At 39.5% G+C, this 20,297-nt stretch overlaps 1 long non-coding RNA gene across 2 annotated transcripts; it reads left to right on the forward strand.

Annotated features, from left to right (window-relative positions):
- Positions 1-485: 485 nt before the first annotated feature.
- On the forward strand, positions 486-3,834 carry LOC133780529 (uncharacterized). 2 transcript variants are annotated; one of them, XR_009869390.1, is made up of 3 exons: positions 486-744; positions 827-905; positions 3,581-3,834. It is a non-coding gene; the product is annotated as an uncharacterized LOC133780529 (long non-coding RNA). The 2 variants fall into 2 exon arrangements; XR_009869389.1 differs by lacking the exon at positions 3,581-3,834 and adding an exon at positions 2,453-2,542 and having other exon boundaries at positions 488-744.
- Positions 3,835-20,297: the final 16,463 nt, after the last annotated feature.

The following is a 20,297-nucleotide window of genomic DNA, read 5'->3' on the forward strand; positions in this document are numbered from 1 at the left end:
TGTGATTTTAAAAGTCAAGATAAGACTTTCGGTCCTGGACCGACACAAAAACCCTGATCGGGTAAAAATCTCGGAAAATAAAACGAAAATCATGGCAATTATATTTTGGGCATAAAATACATTCATAAAATTTAAAGTTTGGTCAAAAATAATAAACCTAAAAGAAAATGGAAATTTTAAGGCATTTTGTGCTAAATGCCTAATTTTGCCGAAATGGGGAATTTTATTCCATGAATGGACCTTAGGTTAAATTTTATTATGTGATTAATTAAATTAAATGTGAGAGACATTTAATTTAATTAATTAATGTTAAGTTTGGTGATTAAAACTTAATAAGAGTGAAAAAAGGTGTCAAAAGTCAATTTGGACTTTTCTTCTTATAAACCTTTATTAACCTCTATAAAAATAAAAAATAAAATAAAAAAAAATTAATGGTCACATATATGGATAAGGGTGGCTGGCCATGTGCTATTTTAGAGTGGTGTGAACCCAATTTTATAAAATTCAAATCCCATTTAATTAAGAAGTCAAGTGGGCAAGTGGGTAGAAAAGCACTCAAGTGTTTTGTGATATTTTGAAGAGTTGTGTGAGCCATTCTAACCCCCAAATCCGACCACTCTCCCTCCCTCATTCACTCTCATCTGATTTTTGAAGACTCTCTCAAGTGTTCTCTCCATTTTGAACCCCAAGAACACCAAAGAAACTTGGAAGCTAAGTCTTGGTCTAGGAAGGGTTTTCCCTAAGGTAAAGTTTCATTAATCTAGACTTTTGTCAAGTTTTAATCATAGAGTTTCAAATAGCTAATTACCTATGTTGTTGGAGGAAGTTGGTTAGGGTTTTTGAAAGGTTTTGAAGGAGTCAAAGCTTATAGGAAGGTCCAAACCTTAAGCAAGAACACCAAAGAGGTAAAAAGTTTACTTTTGATGATTTTGTTGTAGGGTTTTTAGTTTTAAGCATTATTTTGTATATCTAATGCTTAGAGTTTCTTGTTGATGATGTAATAAGGTTATGGTAGTTGTTTAATAATTTTTATGATGCATGTGTATTGATTTTTGAAAATGGGAACCAAAACCCCCAAGGGTTTTGTAGGATACCCTAAAACAAAACATGTTTTGAGCTGTGACTTCCAAGGGGTCAAGCAGCCACTGTATATTGTTTTTGTAAAATTTAATTGTACTGTGATGTTGTTGAGATTGAGTACATAAAATTGAGCTTTTGAAACACTAAAAAATGTTTAGAAATGAGTAAGTTATGCTATTTCAAAGATTAGGTAAAAAACTGTTTTTTCGTATTCTTATTTTCGGAACCAAGTTTGGACAGCCACTGTATAGGGCAAATGAACCCAGTTTTTTCTAAAATTTTGTGGACATATTTCTGGCATAACCTATTAGTCCACTGTAAAATTTGGTAAGAAAATATTAAACGGTTTGAAAGTTATTAACTGTCAAAGTTTGGAAAAAAATAAGGACTTGAAAATAAGGTCATTTTTACCTCATTGTTGGAAAATGATTTCACCAATCAAAAATGCTCATTTTGACCTAATATTTTACAAAGACCTAAATGGCATAACAAAAATGGAATTGGGAAATTTTGGAAACAATTGGGTAAGTAAATTTCAAGTTATGAACTAACGAAGTATGTAGTTAAAAATGTGAAAATTAGGTTTTTCACACTTAGTGTAAAAATGAAATTTTGGAACATAAGGTAAAAAGTAAAATTTTGCTTATTTCAAGATATAAATTGGTAAGTCTTGAAATCATATTTTCACTAAAATTATCCCTTTGAGTTTAAATGAATTATTTTTATTAAAGAGTTTTTATTCTTTCTAAAAATAAGAGATTTAATTTATTAGTAGTTAATAAATTAAAAGAGGGTTTAAAACCCTATATTTTGAGAAAATAATTAAATAAATTATTTTCCTAGTAAGTAAAATTGATTTATTGCTTTTGGAAAATTAATTAGTCAAGATGAGAAATTTATAACGGTTTTCCTAATTAAGACAAATTAGGCAATTTTCTTAAAACGGTTTTTAGATATTAAAACCTTAAGAAAAATAAAAGGAAAATTTAAAGAGTTTATTTTCTTTAAAAATAATTAAGGAATTTATTTGTATTTTCTGGATATAATACCGGCTAAAATCTTACATATTTTAACCGACTAGTCGAAAGTGCGGGTTAATAGCGATACCTTGAAAGAATAAGATTTTTAGCGGATTGTGGGAAATACCATTGTGATACCCGAGCCTAGGTATCGAGACCTTAGGATAGGTCTCCCCGAGACTTAGGGCTTAGTCTCGAATATTTTGTATAACTTTCCTTAATAGGTTTAAAACCAAATAAGGATTATAAATCCTTACAAATGACTTTTATTAAAATGACCAAACTGCCCAAAATAATAATAATGAATTATTAGTGCCATAATTAATCCGAGTATACTGTATGGATAACTACAGTATTGGCTAAGCGTAACTGGACTGAACGTTGGAGGGTGAAAACCTGCTGAGCGCTAAGGACTCCAAGTAAGTCAACTTATATTGTATGGCTGCAACATGAAATGATTATTGTCTTGTATGTTAGTATAGGGATACATGCATATACATAGGCTGTCATAGAAAGTTGCTTAGAGACGTTAGTCTAGTGAGTGCTGATTTAGAAAATATGAACGGTAGAAGTCCGTCATATCCTAGACGGTTGATCCCCGTCACACTGCTTGATTTTATTTATGTCCGGTTCATTACCGAGACGAGTGGCCATGAGATGAGGATAAGCTGGTTAAACCTAGGGGCGCCAAGATAAATGGGACCTAGGGGCCCTCATGCTTACTTAATCATTGGACGGTTAGAATCCGAGCAAGTGCTCTGATAAGTTATTCCTGGATAGCAGCCGTGAATATTGGCCATTCCGTGAGAGTGCCTAGAGATACTAGGGGTTGCCAAGATAGAGTGAGGTTGAACACCCTAGGGGCAGCTGCTCACCAGCACCACTGATTAACATAGAAGTCTCCATAAAATCGTGTAAATTGGATTACACTCTTGAATATGTAGCGATGCCCTAGGTAACACGATAGTTACCCTCGATGAGAATATTTATTGGCTAGATCTTAGTGTGGGGACTCAGTTCTCTTTTACAGATTAGCAATTATGTTGGAGGGCGCGTTACGCATGAATTGTTGGAAATTGTCGAGCGTTGGTCTCGAATTATTTGGTGATATAATATATCTGCTTGCTCTGGGATTTTCTGAGTGTAGGGATATATTTGTTGATAAGATATAGTTGTGATATAATATATCTGCTTGCTCTGGGATTTTCTGAGTGCAGGGATATAATTGTTGGTAAGATATAGTTGTGATATAATATATCTGCTTGTTCTGGGATTTTTTCTGAGTGCAGGATTTTTATCTAGTTACGAATTAATTTATCATTGGTTATCAGGCATGACCATAAGTTTGCCAGGACGCTTTAGCGTTCTTGAAATTGATTGTTTAGGGTCCGGATGGGTCCGCAACCCTAATTCTCTACATGGTTTGTTTGAAAGTTGATCTTACTAAGCGTTTTCGCTTACCTAGTTGTTTCATGTTGTAGGTAAGAGCAAGGGCAAGGCAGAGCAGTGAGCGCTGGAGTCTTCCTTGCAAATGTACATGTGGACCGACCTTTTGGGAAGCCTTTTTATTTTTGGAAATGTTGTGTAATTTTCCTAAACTAGGCTCACTCTAATCTTTATAAAACATGTTTGTAACTAAATGTTAAGTATGGCCATACGACTTTTTAAAAAGTTTTTTTTTTCTATGGGTTTTTGAGACATTTTGTTAAATGAAAACATTTATATTTCCGCATTATTGAGTCTTGAAAATCCGGGTCGTTACAGTAGTGTCGAGAGAGGATAGATTGGTACGCGAGATCTTGGATGTGTTTCTTGTGGATTTACCAGGACTGCCACCGCATCAGGAGATCCAGTTTGTGATCGAGTTAGTGTCGGGTACAGAGAAAGTGTCGAGGGCACCATATAGGATGGCTCTGGCAGAACTGAAGGAGTTGAAGATATAGTTGCAAGAGCTTCTTGATTTTGGGTTTATCAAACCTAGCTTCTCGCCATAGGGTGCTCCGGTTTTGTTTGTGAAGAAGAAGGATGGGACTTTGAGAATGTGTATAGACTACAGGAAGTTGAACAAGTTGACCATCAAGAATAAGTACCACTTACCAAGGATCGATAACTTGTTCGATCAACTACATGGAAAGAAGGTGTCCTCAAAGATTGATCTTCGATCTAGTTATTACGAGTTGAGGATCATGGACGAGGATATACCGAAGATGACCTTCTGAATGAGATATGGGCATTATGAGTTCCTGGTCATTTCATTTGGTTTGTCCAATGCCCCAGCAACATTCATGGACTTGATGAACAGGATGTTCAAGAACATCATAGATAAGTTTGTGATTGTCTTCATCGACGACATATTGGTTTACTCCAGTTCAGAGGCAAAACATGACCAGCATCTCTGACAGGTATTGCAGAGACTGAGAGAGCATCATTTGTATGCCATGTTTGTGATGTGCAAGTTTTGGCTACCAGAAGTGGCATTCTTTGCACACATTGTTGGTGAAGATGGGATTAAGGTGGATCCAGCTAAGGTAGAGGCAATGAAAGATTGACCGAGGCTAAGGAACGCCTCTAAGGTACGTGAAAGGGTTCTTGAAGATTGTTGCACTGATGACAGAATTGACACGGAAGAATATGAAGTTCGTCTGGTCAGAAAAGTGTGAGAATAGCTACCAGGAGCTAAAGCGACGACTGATTACTGCTCCCGTGTTGAGTCTTCCTTTGGAGGGAAGGAACTTTGTGGTGTATTGTGACGCATTGAGATTGGGACTGGGAAATGCAGAACGAGAAGGTTATTACTTATTTGTCACGGCAACTGAAGGAGTATGAGCAGCGGTACCCTACCCACGATCTATAGTTAGCAGTGGTGGTGTTTTCACTGAAAGTTTGGCGGCATTACCTGTATGGAGAGAAGTGTGAGATATACACCGATCATAAGAGTTTGAAGTATTTCTTCACCAAGAAGGACTCGAATATGAGGCAGAGACATTGGCTAGAATTGTTAAGGGACTATGATTGTGACATCTTTTATCACCTAGGGAAATCCAGTGTGGTGGCAGATGCGTTAAGCTGGAAGGGCCCGGATTAGTTATTCAGCTCTACACAGATATCAAGAGATTTGGCAGAGGAGATTACTAGAGCGAGGATAGAGCTGGTTGTGGATCGGTTGGCCAATATTACCTTACAGTCGACCCTTCTAGAGAGGATAATAGAAAGTCAATATGTAGATCTACAGTTGCAGGAAGATAGAGAGAATGTCCTAGCCAAAGTGGCTAAGGAAAGTTCCATTTCAGAGACTGGTTTATTACGGTATAAGGGCCATATTTGTTTTCCAAAAGATGTGGGTATTAGACAAGAGATACTGGATGAATCCCATACTACACCGTACTCACTCCATCCAGGCACCACGAAGATATATCAGGATTTACAAATGTTATATTGGTGGCCTTGGATGAAGAAGGATGTAGTGTGGAGTACGTGGCCAAGTGTTTGACCTGTCAGCAGGTGAAGGCTGAGCATCAGCGACCAGTGGGGTTGCTCCAACCTTTGGGTATTCCCGAATGGAAGTGGGAGGATGTCGCTATGGATTTTGTGGGAGGTTCACCCAGGACAACGGGGCTACATGACTCGGTGTGGGTGATAGTAGACAGATACACCAAGTCAGCTTACTTTCTGCATGCAAAGATGACCTATACTTTGGATTCGTACGCTGAGTTGTACGTGAGGGAGATTGTATGTCTCCATGGGGTTCCAAAGTCTATAGTATCAGATCGGGATCCTATATTTACCTCCAAGTTTTGGGGTGGTTTGCAGAAGGCTATGCGGACTCAGCTGAAATTTAGTACTTCATCCTCAGACTGATGGACAGTCTAAGACGACGATTCAGGTTTTTGAAGACATGCTCAGGGCATGTGTGATAAACTTTGAGGGGTCTTGGAGTAAGTATCTCCCATTGATTGAATTCTCATATAACAACAGTTATCAATCAATGATTGGAGTGGCTCCATATGAGATGTTATATGGAAGAAGGTGTAGATCGCCCATTCATTGGGCCGAAATGGGTGAGAGGAAGTATTTGGGGCCGGAGATGGTACAGAAGACTAATGAGGCTATCGAGAAAATTCGAGCACGAATGCTCGCTTCGAAAAGTAGAAAGAGAAGCTACGCTGATCCTAAGCATAGGGACGTGGAGTTCCAAGTAGGGACCACATATTTCTGCGAGTCTCACCACTGCGAGGGGTGAAAAGGTTTGGGAAAAAGGGCAAGTTGAGCCCTAGATTCATAGGACATTTTAAGATCATGGAGAGGATCGGGCTAGTGGCCTACAGGTTGGCACTGCCACCATCATTATCGAGAGTTCATGACATATTCCACAATTCCATGCTTTGGAAATACGACTCATGTGTTGAAGTATGAGGATTTGGAGTTGCAGAAAGATTTATCATATAAGGAGCGACCAGTCCAGGTCCTAGACAGGAAAGACAAGGTTTTATGGAACAAGACGATTCCTCTAGTCAAATTGTTATGGAGGAATAGCAAGGTCGAAGAAGCGACCTTGGAGCTTGAGTCAGCCATGCGAGATCAGTATCCTGAGTTATTCATGTAAATTTCGAGGACGAAATTTTCAGTACAAGGGGATAGTTGTAACGACCTAAAATTGCTAATAGGGCTTAGGGCCTTGGTTAGCGTGCTAGGAGGGCATAATTGGTTTATATGTATATTTAATTGGTTAAATGTGTGACTACATGGCATGCATGATTAATATGATTATTTGAATATATTATATGCATGTTTATGAGTATTAGATATGCATAAGGGCCCTTTTATAGCTTATAAGGGCATATTTGTATTTTTTGCCTGTTGATGGCATAAATGTGATTATATGTGGATATATGTGCACTATATTGCTCGAGACGGTCCTGGTGAGCGGATTAGCGAAATTGTCACAGCGTGGTTTTAATACCCGGCTCGGGGGGAGCCTGAGGGTATTTTGGGATTTTAGATAATATTTTGGGAATTATTAGATATTAAATAAGTATTTGGTAATTAATTGGACATGACAGGGTTAATTGGATAATAGTAGGAACACTTGAGGAATTAGAGGGAATCGGGGGAAATGACTGTACTACCGTTATGAGCAAGGAGGAGTTGAATTAGTCTAAGGGGCAATATAGTATTTTTACAGGTTAAAGGATATACTTTGTGGGATGCAAGACTTAGCCAGAAACCACCTGAGAACTCTCAATTCCCACTCACTCTCTATCTCACGTTTTTCTCTCAAGAAGCCTAAGGGGGAAATTTCTTAATTTTGAAAGAGAATCTAAGAGAACAAGATGGGAATTGGAGCTATGTTTGGCTAGGTTAAACTGAGGAATTAAGCTGAAAGAAGGTAGAGGATAGCTGGAGAAACTCAAGCCACAACTAATGTGAGAAGTCAAGATAATATTCTCTAATTTTGTTGAGATGATGCTGAGCTTAGGACATGCATGAGAGTGATTTCTTAAATTGATATTTGGTGTTAGGGAGAGTATGAATTTCTTATAAGATTATATATGATGTTTAAGTTGTGGGGCTAAGAATACCGGGTTTGGTTCTGAGTTTGGCTGAAAGTTTGGTTGAATTTTTATGTTTTTGGCTGGGAAGGATGAGGTGGAAACCCTAAAATTTAGGGTATGTGGGGGCGCACCGCGACCCAGCTCATGGGCGTTGTGGCTCGCATGCCTAGAATGCCCTGGGAGGGCTCTCTGTTTTGAGGGCGCACCACAACCCTAGAGGGCAAGTCGCGACCCACCTCCCCTATATGTGTGGGGGTTGTGTCTCTGTCTTGAGGGTGCACCGCGACCCCTAGGGCTAGGTCGCGGCCCACCTAGGGGATTTTTGCCTATGTTGGTTTTTACGATTAGAAAGGCTCGGGGTTCAAAGCTAAGCGCTTGGGATGAATTCCACTACCCACTTTATTTGAAATCAAGGTCCCGGTGGCTAGCTAATGTTTCCTAAGTATTTATGTGGGTTTAGAATTGATGATTGACCATTGGGTCTATGACTAGTTTTATCGCTAAGGCTCAGGACTGAGGATTGTGCTAGTGACCGTTCTGTATCCTCCGCTCAGGATTCGAGGTAAGAAAACTGCACCCTTGTGTGGTTGAGAATGGGACTGAGGTTCCCAATAATTGAATGCTTATATTGTGTTTGTAAGATTGATTTGATATACGAGAATGAACAGCCTAAGAGAGCCAGGGCTAATGATTAGCACAATGGACACGGCTCAGCCACTGTGAGCCGGGCTCAGCTAAATAAACAATGGACTCGGCCTAAGAGAGTCAGAGTCAGCAGAGTAAACAGAGGGTTCGACCTAAGTTTGCCGACCCTGAACACCTGTATTACTGGTTTTGATATATTCTTGGAAGTACATGTTTATCGTTCTTAACTTGATGCTTTTAATTCGTTGGATTTCTATTTTACTATTTAATGTTTGGTTAAATGCTACCACTGTTTATGTGTTTGTTGTTTCTAGTTTTCTTGCTGGGCCTTGGCTCAGGGTGCTACGTGGTGTAGGTAAAGGCAAAAGGAAACTATACCAACCGTGAGTTGGAGAACTCTAGGGCGATGTGTACATTTTTAGCTGCTCGTCTGCCACGACCGAGGGAAAGCATAGGGATAGAGCCTTCATTAGCAAGTCTTGAACTATTTTAAAATACACAGTGTAACGGTCTTGGTTATCCAGAGCGTTACATGCTTAGAGCATGCGTACTAGAATTTTAGGGGACATGGAGTATGTATCTTCCGTTGATTGAGTTTTCATACAATAACATCTATCAATCAACAATTGGAGTAGCTCCATATGAGTTGCTGTATGGAAGGAAGTGTAGGTGACCCATTCATTGGGATGAGATGGGAGAAAGGAAGTATTTGCTTCCAGAGATGGTTCAGTGGACTAATGAGCCTATCGAGAAGATCCGAGCCTGAATGCTCGCCTCGTAGAGTAGATAGAAAAGCTACGTTGACCCTAAGCATAGGGATGTGGAGTTCCAAGTAGGGGACCATGTATTTCTGCGAGTTTCACCACTACGGGGAGTAAAAAGGTTTGGAAAGAAGGGAAATTCGATCCCTAACTTCGTAGGGTCTTTTGTGATCCTAGAAAGGATCGAGCAGGTAGCCTATAGATTGGCTCTGCCCCCATCATTATCAGGAGTTCTTGACGTGTTTCACATCTCAATGCTCAGAAGTATGTGTCCAATACGACCCATGTATTAGGATATGAGGATCTGGAGCTAGAGACGGATTTGTCTTACGATGAGTGACCAGTTCAGATCCTAGACAGAAAGGACAAGTATCTAAGGAACAAGACAATTCCTCTAGTTAAAGTACTACGGAGGAATAACAATGCCGAGGAAGCTACCTAGGAGCTAGAGTCGGTTATGCTGGATCAGCATCCCGAGTTGTTCAGGTAAATTTTGATGACGAAATTTTCAGTAGGAGGGGATAGTTGTAACATCTCAAATTTGTTAATAAGGCTTAGTGCCTTGATTAATGTGTCAAGAGGGCGTAATTTGATTTATGTGACAATTATGTGAAATTAATTGAACATATGTGTGATTACCTCGCATATCTGAACTATATGGTAATATGAACATTTATGCATCTATATGTGTACTAAATATGCATGTGGACCCATTTTTGTTAATAAGGGCATATTTGTGATATTTGACTCGAGGCAATCCTAGTGAGAGAGTTAGGGCAAAAGTCACAACGAGGTCAAATTCCCGGCATAGGGTGAGCCTAGGATTATTTTAGTAATTTGGTGTGTAGTCGAGATTTATCGAGTGATGGGTAGTTATTTAGTAATCATTTGAGTATGTCATTATTAATTGAGAGTTTATAGTGTTATTTGAGGATTAGCGAGAAATGTGGCAAATGACGATTTTTCCCTTGGGGCGTTAGAGAACCAAGGTTAAGGCTAGGGAAAATTTGGTCTTTTCCCTAGCCTTGGACTGCCTTAGCCACTTAGAGACTAAGGAAGGCTTGAGAAACAACAAGAAAACACAAAACACTCTCAATCCCATTTCTCTCTTTCATTTGCTCTCTCTCACTCTCTTAGGGGAGGCTTTGGAAAATTGAAAGGGGAAGGCACTGATTCTTTAAATTTTTTGGCAAGCCTTGATGGGCAATCAAAGCTTAGTGGAGTTTGGAGTTCTAAGCTTAAGGGAGCAGCTAGGAACGATTTCAATAGATGTTATACCGCTAGGGCACGGGAATAGGGATCGTGCTTGGGATAGCCATAAATTATCTGCTCGGGACTCATGAGAAATAAACTGCACCCAGGTTGTAATCGAGGCTCGGACCCCTGTTAATGGATATGACTGTGGTTACAAATGTGATTATTCGATTAGGCATGCTTGTATATGCTGCATTTTAATTGTGTATTCTGCAATCTATATGTTAGATTATATCTAATTTGAAAGCCCAGCCTAAGGGAGTCGGAGCCAGCAACAAGCGTGCGGAACACAGCTCAGCCTAAGAGACTGGGGTCGCAATAAGTTCTGAGAGCTCGACTTAAGAGAGTCGGGCCTGAACGTCACCTGGATATTCAGAAGTGGTGACCGCACTTGCTTAACTCATTGATTTCTAAATGGAATTATGTGTTTGTTTGATCAGATTTTTACTGCTAAGATGGTTGTTTATATACTGTTGCTTATTTGAATCCTTTTATTTATGTTTTCTTGCTTGGCACATGGGTGCTGTGTGGTGCAGGTAAGGGAGAGGAAAAGCTAGACTAGCCATTAGTTGGAGAGCTTTAGGGGTGGCTTGCACATTGGTAGCTGGTCGACCGCCACAGCCGAGAGATCAACATCGACTAGAGCCAAAACTTAATTTTGCCGCTTAGGTCGCCTTATGTTGTAATTATTTTTGAAGTTGTAAATGCATTGTAAACATTCATTTTGGAATCCCATGTACAGACTCAAACTTTTTAATGAAAACAAGTATTCCTATGATCAAAATCTTTAAACCATAATCCGTTAATTATCCTTAGTTACACGTTTATATCCAAATGACTTGGTTTGCAAGTCCAGCACAATTTAAAATACACAATGTAATGGTCTTGGCTATCCAGGGCATTACACGCCTTGGGGGCACCTCGTGACAGAAGCGAGCCTCATGCACGCAGCCATAGCCTTGTGTCGAAGCTGCTGCGAGGCCCCCACATCACATATGCTGCCAAGGCCATGCATCAACCCCTTCTCAACATGGTCATGCGCACCAGATTCACACCTACACACACAGCCTTGCACCGAGTCCCTCACAAAATGGCTGCACGACTAAATGTCTTGAGAGGCCCCTCTCGTCTCGCCTCCATCGATCATCTAATGGTGGTCGTCACTTCCCCAACATTTCTAGAGCATGAACCTTGTTGACGAGGCCCTGCCCTATTTTCTTGGGTAGGTGTCACCAATAGGACACACCTCCCTTGTGTATCCCTACCATGGCAACAAGTGGGCTTCATACTTAGTAGAATACAAAGAGGCTTGAGGCATAAGCGTAGCTAGGGAAGGTGAGAGTGTCTACCATGTATGTGGGACATGTTTAGGTATAAAGTGTACATCCCAAACTAGGGGAGCCTAGTATAGGGGCAACAGCCATGCCAGACAATTAGTTGTCATACAATAATGGTACATAGTAAGGACTCCCCCAGCACGCTATGAGGTCCGTACCAAACAAGTAGTGGAGGTACGGCATAACACCATGGAAACAGTACTTTTGTAGACCCCTGACACATACTAGGACCGACCACCACTCCTCTAGCACCAATACCAACTGCTCTGTGAGTACCTGCAGCCTGCAAATGAATCCTCATGTACATTTGGGACCACCATGTATTTCGAGCCAATAGTGCTCACCTATAAATAGGTCCTTCCTCCTCCTGAGAAGGGGGTTGAAAATTTCATTGTATACCCAGGCTATTAAAAAATATATGAGTTTTTACTCCATTGTTGCTTTGTACTTATTTTTACTCAATTCCATTCTAAGTACTATTTTACTAAGCATTGAGTCTTCCACCCTAACATTATTGACGAGTTCTCACCGTCAACAGATTGGCGCCGTCTGTGGGAAGGGAAAGTATTCATGTAACGCCGTGGATAGCCAAGATCGCTACAATGTGTAATTATAAAGGTGCAAGACTTGCTAGTCAAGTCATTAGTTTAAAAACGTGTCACTAAACATGTATGAGCTAGGGTTAAAAAGGTTTTGGTCTTAAAAGTTTCATTTTAAATAACTAAAAGTAGGTTTACAGACTTCCAAAAGTACATAAGCAAATACTAGCCATACTAAGGCAAAGTGGACAATCTTTGGGTCTCGCGTCCCTGCCTAAACCTCAACTGTGGCGGCTGAGCAGCTGGCCATGTACATTCCACTCGCAGAGCTCTCCAATCAAGGTTGATCAAGCTTGCCCTTGCCTTTACCTGCACAACATAGCACCCGTGAGCCAAGGCCCAGCAAGAAAACATGTGCAACATAAACAGCAAACACACTAGGCATGTACTCTCATCATATAATCCACATTGACCACTCAGCATATACTTAGAATCATGGATGCAATCAAACACTTATAACATTCATATCACATAATAATCAGGGCCGACAACTTAGGCTGCACCCCCTGTTTACCCCACTGACTCTATCCCGCTTAAACCGAGCTTAGTGCATATTAAGCTGTCCTTGGCTACTAGTGGCCAAGCCGCGCCCTGTGCGCTAGTGTAACCCTTGGCACCCTTAGGTCGTTGGTTCACTAATTAGCTTGCATGGCATAATACACAATAGGGAACCCTTAGTCCCATCACATATATTCAACCAGGTGCAGTTTTCTTACCTTTGGCTTCCAAGTGAACTAGTTACGAGCGATGCTCCTTGAGCGCGATCCGATCCTCGAGCCCTATCTTAGCACCTAGTCACAACCAAGATAAAGGATACCATTAACAATCTTAAATGAGCTTCTACACAAAGTTCTAGTCTCCGGAACATTGAATTTCACTAAACATGGTAAAAGATTCAATCCCGATCACCCTAGGTTAAATTCCCAAGCCTAAAATCTCAAAATCCCAATATCCCTTAAGGGCCGCGGCATTAGCCAACCATGCCATGGCATGGCCCCAATCAGAGACCACTCAATGCCCAAAAACAGGTAAGTTCTGCTGCATTGCTTATACCATGCCGCAGCCCGCCCTCCTTCCTCAGCATCCATCAGCTTCGAAGGGCCGCGGCTCACCAAGAACTATGCCGCGTCCCGACCCCTTCGAACCTAGAAAAACCACCATTTTTAACTCCCAAAGCCCATGAAAACTCACTCAAAACCACCCCAAATCCACTACTCAGTTATCCAAAAACTTCCCACAAGATCCCAACAAAACAACCCAGCTGAAAACTAGACTAAAAACCCATAGAAAACCCATTTCATTTACTGAAACTTCCTAACTCAAGAACTCAAAACCAGCCATGGAGATACTAGAATTCAACCATTAAACCTTGGATTAAAGCTTACCTCAGCTGCAGAATCACTTCTCCAAGAGTTCCCTGACCTAACTTCAAAGATTCCAGCCTCAAATTCAACCTTAAATGCCAAAACCATAAATATTTAAAACTTAGCCATTACTCAAAATTCCTAACAACAGAAACGAAAATTCATTTCTTACCTTAGCTCTATTTTAGTTCTTGATTGGTTCTTGAGCTAAACCTCTAATTCATCCCTTCAATTTCACCAAGCTTCAGCTGATTTTCCTTGAAATTTCAGTGTTTTTCTTCCTTGAGAGAGAAAAGAGAGAGAAGGCTGAGAAAGAGTCGGTTTAATTTCTGTCTAGTGTTTTCTAAAGTCTTCCCAAGTCTATCCTTAGGCTATTAAGCTAATCCCAAGGCTCAGGGTGCCGGAAACGTCCCCGAGGACAAAATGGTAAAATCCCCCAATATTCCCGCTTAGACTTCCTAACCTCAAATATATCTCCAATTATTTATTTTCATAACTCGATAGTCTAAATCACTACCCGATACCTAAAATACCCCTGACTTGCCCAAAGTCAATTATAATGCCCCGTTGTGACTTTCCCCTGCTATCTAGCCCTAGGATCGCCTCCAGTCGTGCTCTGCAGATTTACCCACATAATAATGTGGTTCTCACAGGTATAACATTTAATCACATTTATATTCATATAATCATACAAGCATGCTTATGATATAATCATGCATTAAATCAATAAATTCACACATAAGCCAATTATGCCCTCTCGACACACTAATCAAGGCCCTTAAGCCATATTAGTGATTTTGGGTCGTTACAATTAAGTTGTTGTTCTTCCATCAATTTTGACAAGAAGGAATGCCAAGGCATTCAAGACATCTATGGGGATCTCAGGATGTTGAGTCTCACCTTGAATGCCTAAGGAACGTCTAGCCCCTCGAGAGGAGAAGGAGGCATCATCCTTGACTGTCAAACCTAACAGATGTTATCCAGAACCATCTGTCTCCCCTCTGGGTGGCCTAGGTATGCACCCTCCTCCTCGACCACCCACTACACTGCTCTCTAGCCATTGGGAACTAGGTCCATCTATGCAAAGGCTCAATAAGAGTCCATGGGTGCAATTCGTGTGCTCCAGCTCCAAAACTCACTTTTACAAGGATTAGATACCTGAGTTACACGTAAAGAATAAAAAGCTATAAGCAACAATAAAGAACATGCAGGAGGTGTTGAACAACCTGCTGCAAGGGAAGTCAAGCATGCCCTTTCCCAAGCACAGGGAGAAGGAACCTATACAAGGAGAAATCACCATACCCATGGACAATGGCAAAACATAAATCTCCACTTTTTATACCCCTCGCCCAGGATGAAAGGAAGATTCTACACCAACAGCGCAATCTGGTGAAAACCCCACTTATAGGAAGTGCGAACCAAAGACCACCTCTGAAAGATCTTCATCCGACCTAAGGGAGAAGCTCAACCAAAGAGGGGTTGAGGTAAAAACCACACCCCCCGTAGATCGCCAGAGGAACACATCCAAAGCGAGGGTTCACCCTGAGAACCCATGAGACTCCTTAATAAAAAAGAGAAGGGAACTAGACACTGAAATGCAAAGTCTTCAAAGCAAGATAGTCACTGCAACTGGGAGGGACAGTGGTGATGATGAAAGTCCCCGAATACATTCTTTAAGCTCGGGTTCTAGGACTCGATTATTTGAAAAGGAGATACGCGAGTTACACCAAAAGAATCAATGTCTAGAAGCCACCTTGGAAAATATGCAAGAGGTGTTGAATGACCTGTTACAAGGAAAGTCAAGCATGCCTCTTCCTAAGCAAAAGGAGAAAGGCCATTAGGGAGGGGAAACCGCAGTCCCTGTAGATGTCTGGAGGACTTGACTCTCCACTAGAATTTCCCCTCGGCTAAAGAAGCATGAATTTTCTGGGCAGGCGAAGCAGCCTAAGAGGCCAGAGCAGAGGAACGACGCTAACCCTTAAAACGAGTTGAGGTCCCTTCAAGGGAAACACCCTAAGACTTTAGGGAAGAGCTCAACAGGAAAAGGATGAATGAGAGGACCACACCTCCTGTGGCTCCCCTGGAAGACAAAAGGAAAGGAAAGGTGAACCCATCCAACTTGAGAGACTCCTTGAAAAAAAAGGAGACAAAAATTAGACACTGAGATGAGGAGCCTACAGAGCAAGATAATCACCGCGTCTGGGGGCACCCTTCATTATGGAAATCCAAGTCGTGCAGCTCGTAGCTAACTTCAAAGAGCCTGACAGGACCCCTTACGAGGGCAATATGGATCCAAAGTACCATCTTGGCGCGTTCAATGACCTAATGAAGTTAAGGGGAATTAATAGTAGAGCCAGATGCCACTGCTTTGCTGTCACGTTAAAGGGTCTTGTGTACAAGTGGTTCAAGAGACTCCGATCAGAGTCCATCAGGTCTTGGCAACAATTTTCTGATATATTTCTCTAGCAACATAACGTTGTGCATGATTAGACCATGGACCACCATGTACACTGAGCCAATAGTGCCCTACTATAAATATAACCTCCCTTTCACCTTAGAAAGGGGTCAAATTTTGAGAGTTTTGTAACCAGTCATTGCTAATGAAACACACATTCTATGTTCTCTCCAATTTCTATTCTAAAATTCTAGCATTTACGTTTTGTGTTCTTGAAATAATCAGAAAATATGCTTGAAGTTCAGTCAATTTAAATTCGCTTCTTTCATAACTCACAAAGTTCTTGATTTAACTTAATTGAGGAGTTCTTACCGTCAACAGTAATATTATTGTATTTTATTTATTTTTATTCATAAAATGTTACTAGTAAATTATTTTTCTATTATGTGCCTGGGGATGCATCAATTGACTGATGATCATATAAGTAAAGTGAAACTAACTAAAGAAGATAAAGGAGAATGGATAAATTAAACTTTGTTTATTTTTCTGGCTAAAAAGCTTAAACATATCTATAATGAAAAACAACCTCCTCCTGTACCATCATGGGATACAAGGAAAGAGGAACATGAAAGATATGTTGATTGGATGATATCGAATCACATGATGGGATTTTACATTCTTAGTACAATGGAAGAAGGCTAAGGAAAAAGTTCGAACACATTAAATATGCTCGTGATATGTGGGTTGTTGTCTGTGAGGATATACAAACAAGACAACAATAGCCAAAAAGGTAGATATGATTTACCTTTACCTTAGACTTAATGGTGGATTATAACATAAAACATTCTGAATCTTTGATTTGGAAACCACTAAACATATTTTTATTCTTCTTTACAGACACTTGAGCACTCAAGAGGAACATGCAGATGGAGACAAAAAGGGAAAAAGGAAGAGAGAGAAAGTGTCTAGTTCAAGAAATTGTAAAGAAAGTCTTTTTAATTTTAAAATTCTATAGTTATTATTAAAAGAAAACTTTATTGTTGTTTGAACAATATCTTAGTTTGTTTCTTTTAGTATTTTGAATTTTTTTACATTAATTGACTTTAAAATATTTTATTTATAATATTATTATTCTTATTTTTTTTAGACTTTAAATTGAATATTCGGACTTTAAACACGTTCATTAAATTTAACGAACGCTTAATAACTCTACATTATTCAAAGTAGAAAAACCAAAAGGAAACAAAAGACAAAAAGTTTGAAATAAGGATGACACATATCATTGACATCTTAGACTTGGTCATGTAGGTATAGACATGATAAACTGATTAACAAAAGATGGACTTTTGAGAGAACTAAGATTTGGTACTCTTCTGGTTTGTGAATCTTGTCCAGATGGAAAAATGGCCACACGTCATTTCTCAACGGAGGGTAATAAAGCTAAAGAACCTTTGGAGCTTGTACACAGTGATGTCTGTGGTCAAATTAATGTACAAGAAAGTGGTGGGTATGAGTACTTCGTCTCTTTTATTGAAAATTACTCAAGATATGGTCATACGTACTTAATGCTTATGAAATTTTAAACCTTTGGTATCTTTCAAGAATTGAAAGCTGAGGCTGAGAAGAAATTAGGTCAAACTCTTAAGACACTTTGATCTGATGGAGGTGGAGAATATTTGGATTTAGAATTCAAAGATTTCTTGCCCGAGCATGGTATTCTATACGAACTCATAGAACCACGAATGCCACAACAAAATGGTGTTTCTGAAAGAAGAAAGAAGACTTTGTTAGACATGGTCAGGTCTATGTTAAGCTACTCTTCATTTCCTCTCTCATTTTGGGGATATGCACTTCAAACGACGACTTACATTTTGAATGTAGTCCCATGTAAGACAATAAGAAAATGCCACTTGAACTGTCAAATGGAAACAAACCTATTTTGCACCATTTTCGTATTTGGGGCTGTCCTGCTCATGTTCTTAGACCAAAATCAGGGAAACTCTATTCAAGGTTTTAAGTGTACATTTTTTTTGGGCTACGCTTCAAAAACAAGAGGCGATTACTTCTATTTATGTGGATGACATTCTCCTCATTGGCAACAATATAGAGATATTGTCAAGCATGAAGAAGTGGTTAGCCGAAAAGTTCCAAATGAAAGATTTGGGCAAGGGAAGCTATGTTCTGGGAATCCAAATCGTAAGGGATATGGGTGTACTGAGGTACAAGGATTGGATTTGTTCGAATGGATGTTGCTGTTATGCCAGAGATTCTAGAGGAGCCTCCTACCACTCCATAATCGCTGCATCCAGGCACCACTTCAGAGGCAGCAGGGTTACTACAGCCTTTGAGTATCTTTGAATGGAGATGGGAGGCCATCTCCATGGATTTTGTAGTTGGGTTTCCTAGGGCGATGGGGTAGTGCGACTTGGTATGAGTGATTGTTTGAATTGTTTGGTAGAAATTGTGTTGATTTAATGTTAATTGTTTATTTTAATTATTTTAATTTGTATGTAAATGAGTTTTGGTTGTATGCACCAAGTTGCATGGTAAGTAGATAAACACTTGAGCAACTAGTTGTGTGCATGTGCATGGGTTGCATGGTGAGCATGCAATAGTATTTTCTATACATAAGTTCCGTTTATTTTTTTTATTTAAGAAATTAAAGAATTAAAGGATAATAAAAACAAAGGGAAATAAGAGAGGTAGGCGTGTGGAGAGTGGGAAAGGAATTATTTTATTTTTCCTAGTTGGTTTTGAAATTTAAATAAATAAATTGGTTGATGTTAGCTATTTTGGGTAAGTGCATGGTTGACATATCTTATATTCTTTTTCTTAATTTATTTTATTTAAGAAAAATCAAATCAAATAAAATAAAGGAAAATTAGATTTTGGAAACTTTACCATAGCCTAGTATATTTTCCCTTAGGTTAAATAAAAGGAAGGAAAGAAAGAAAATAACTTATTTGCTCTAGGTGACCGACAACTAGGGAGAGAGAGAGAGAGAGAAATTGGGTAAGAAGGTAGAGAGAGAATGAGAGAAAAGATGAAAGACAGAGAGAAAGAGAGAAAGAGAGAAAGAGAGAGAGAGAGAGAGATTGAGGAAGAAGAAGAAGGAAAAAGGCTAGGCTCAAGGTGTAACGACCCAAAACATACAAGATCACAATCATGCGGAAATGTAAACATTTTACTTTTAACTCATTGTACCGAAAATCCTTAGATAAAATTTTCTTTTAGAAAGTTCATGTGCGCACAATTTTAGTTTAGCAAACGGATATACAACTACTCTTCCACAGAGTTATACCAAAACAATTATCCCAAAGAAATAACAAACTTCCAACTTTTTCTATTCAAAATTGTGATCCATGGAAAAACTCCCCAGGTTAGGCCACATGTACATATGCGCAAGCAGACTCCAATGTTCACTAATACACGTTGCCTTTGCACTAACCTACAACATGAACAACTAGGTATGCAAAAATGCTTAGTAAGAATAGCCTTACACACAAGTATATTAAAACACAGTAACGAGTCGACGTAAGGTAGACATCGCTACCGGTCATTAGGATATTGGATAAGTTCCAACTATATCATACAATTCTCAATAATAGACATAACTTAAAATCAAGCACTTTGGTTGCACCTAACAACCAATTTTCATACATATCATAACAACTTGCACTCAGAAAATCTCAGACATTCAAGATATATAACCATATATGAAATAAACACTTTGGTTGTTTCTAACAACCAACTTCACACATATCACAATAACATGCACTCAGAAAATTCCAAGAACATCCAAGATAAATAACACATATCATAACTAATCAATAGATTAACAGCAAGTGATCCGGGGCTCAACTTGGTTCCAGCATTAGTGTCCTTACTCCAATCTTCACTATATTACCATTGTCCTATCTCCAACCCAGACTATATAGTTTTACCATGTTTTGGCTCGGACCCAGACTTATATTTTACCTTGTCCTGCCTCCGACCCGGACTATATTTTTACAATGTTCTGGCTCCGACCTGGACTTTACCTTACTATGTCCTGGCTCCAACCCAGACAATATTACACTGAGGTTCTCGCTCCAACCTGAACTTACTTACCATTTAGCCACATAATGCAAAAGCATTGGAAGAGTAGGTATAAGCATAACTTGGTCTTAAAAAACCCAAACAAAACAAGTGTAATCTACTACTACAAGCACAATATCGCTATTACTTGGAGTCCTTAGTTCCCAACTGGATCCTTAATATCGCTATTAATTTTTCCATTTTGCGATTACTG

The sequence above is a fragment of the Humulus lupulus genome, chromosome 5, assembly GCF_963169125.1.
Source record: "Humulus lupulus chromosome 5, drHumLupu1.1, whole genome shotgun sequence".
In the NCBI taxonomy this organism is placed as follows: Eukaryota; Viridiplantae; Streptophyta; class Magnoliopsida; order Rosales; family Cannabaceae; genus Humulus; species Humulus lupulus.